The sequence below is a fragment of the Callospermophilus lateralis genome, unplaced genomic scaffold, assembly GCF_048772815.1.
Source record: "Callospermophilus lateralis isolate mCalLat2 unplaced genomic scaffold, mCalLat2.hap1 Scaffold_279, whole genome shotgun sequence".
In the NCBI taxonomy this organism is placed as follows: domain Eukaryota; kingdom Metazoa; phylum Chordata; class Mammalia; order Rodentia; family Sciuridae; genus Callospermophilus; species Callospermophilus lateralis.
Genome location: NW_027513499.1, coordinates 1,679,927 through 1,682,210, shown reverse-complemented (window position 1 = coordinate 1,682,210; position 2,284 = coordinate 1,679,927).

Sequence of the window (2,284 nt, the reverse complement as noted above, 5' to 3'; positions counted from 1 at the left end):
AGTCAAAATACATTTTACTGTCATATATAACTAAAAAGAAAATAAATTTTAAAAAAAGAACTGAAAGAAAAAAAATACCAGTATATAACACAATAAGTGAAAATTTTTAAATATATATTATCATGAAATGTTAGATCAGAGATAAAAAGCTTCTAAAAGAGGAAAAATAAGACAAATATATAAAGTCAAGAATCAGAATAATGTTGAAACTACCAAAAAAATTCAAGCAATGTATGCAGTTGATCTTCAACCTGAAATTCCATTAACTAATCATTTTCATATAGATTTCCAAATCTTATGCAGGTCAATGATGTAGCTTAAAAAGTGAAAAACAATCTCATCTCCTATCTGTTGATACATTGATGATGACAGGTCATATCCTGTGAAGATGTTCTGTGATAAAGCACCTTCAAATGCCTGAGTCTAGTCCACTACTATTTCCAAATACCTTCAAATAGTAAATTTAAGATAGGAATTTGTGTCTTGCTGTTCTGAAGGCTGGGAACTTCAAGATCAAGGCTGGTTTTGTATCTGGTGGGCTTCCCAAATCCCTTTGATAGTGTCCTATTTTAGCATCTTCACATTGGGAAGGGTAAGTGACATGTCACCAGAGGATAAAATATGAAGGGCAAAAGAAACTAAAGATACCCTTTAGTCTTTTCATCAACGCACTAGTTCCACTTATGAAAGCAGAACTCTCATAACCTAATCACTCCTAAACCCCTATCACAGAATACTATTGTACTACAGAATTGAGCTTCAATAGAAATATACAAACCAGAGCACAAAATTCTTTGTCAAATCTGTCAACTGGCAGTATTTGAAACCGTTTTTAGATGATGATGAACTTCAAAAATTTAATTCTTTGTTGTAAGGATCTGGGAATAAATAACAAATAAAGTAAATTTTATATTTATAATTATAAACCAAAGCCTGTGATTGTGATATTGTGTGGGCTTCTCTACTGACAGAGCATCACTGATAACTTCCACCAATAAAGCATATTTTTTTATATAGATTCTAGAAAATCTTGCATCTTCCCAACAGGTTGATATTTTTGCAGATAACACAGATTTTTAAATATAAAATTTTAAAATATAATTATTACTTACGAGTACAAGTGATTATTAAAAATAAATGCTTTTGTAGAAAATGTCATAAAACCTCATTTGCAGGTAAAAATAATAATAATAATAAAACCTTTTCCATGTAGAAATTCAGAAATTTTCAACAGATTTGCTTTCTACAGGATTTCCTATGGAAAATAAAATGCATGAGTACATGTAAGAAGACAATAAGTCACATTTTGTGAGTTCATTCAATAGAAATATTTTCTGCAGAAACTAGCTAACTTAGCAGATGTTTGTCATTATATGTAAAAACTAGAGAGACTCTGGAGAAAATATTTTTGTTTCAATTAATGAGGATTTTGGATTTTAAAAGCGAATATATGAAAAACTATAAAAGGAAATCCAGTAAATTTCCTCTTGCTGCTTATATTAGGGGGTTGGTGGAGATCACCAAATATTATATCTTATTTGGTGACAACTAGCTCTTTCTCTTCCATTAACCAAAAATGTTACTAGACAGAAATTCCTTTGTATCTTTTGTTTAGCTTCAAAACTTGACTTTAACTAAAGATGAAAATTTTTGCAAGGGGAATAGGTAAATTAGTTCCTTCTAGTCCCTTACATTTTAATGGCAATAGTTTCTTAAGAATGTTATGCTTTCCTATTTTCTAATGCACTGAATAATTTTTAATTGGAGTCTGCATATTTTGTGTAGCATTGAGTAGAGAATCTGGAGTCCATTATTATCCTTGAACATGCCAATTTTTTGTTATATTATAGTAAATAATTGATTTGATAATTTATTCAAATAACAAACTTTTGTTGTTGTTGTTATTGTTTTTCCCTGTAGTAGTTGGCAGCTAAAATTCATAACATAGTCATTCAATCTTAGCTGGCCTTTGTTAAGTTGGCCCTGGGTTCTTATAGTTCAAGTGTTTTCCATATATGTGGATGGAATTTATATACAAAATTAGTGGCTCCTGTTTTCTAGTGCTCTCCTTTCTAGGATTTTTCCCTTTTAGCCATGTGGCTATGATTGCACAAATACCATCTTCTGATTTTATGAAAAAAAAATGAGACTCTGAGTTTTCCTAATGAAGTTTTAACCTCATTGTAAGATGTAACTGAATTATTCTCAGGCCAAGAGTGACTGAAATGAGAAAAATCACTCTTTATTCTGTGGTTTTCCTGTTTCCATGTGTTAACCCCCATGT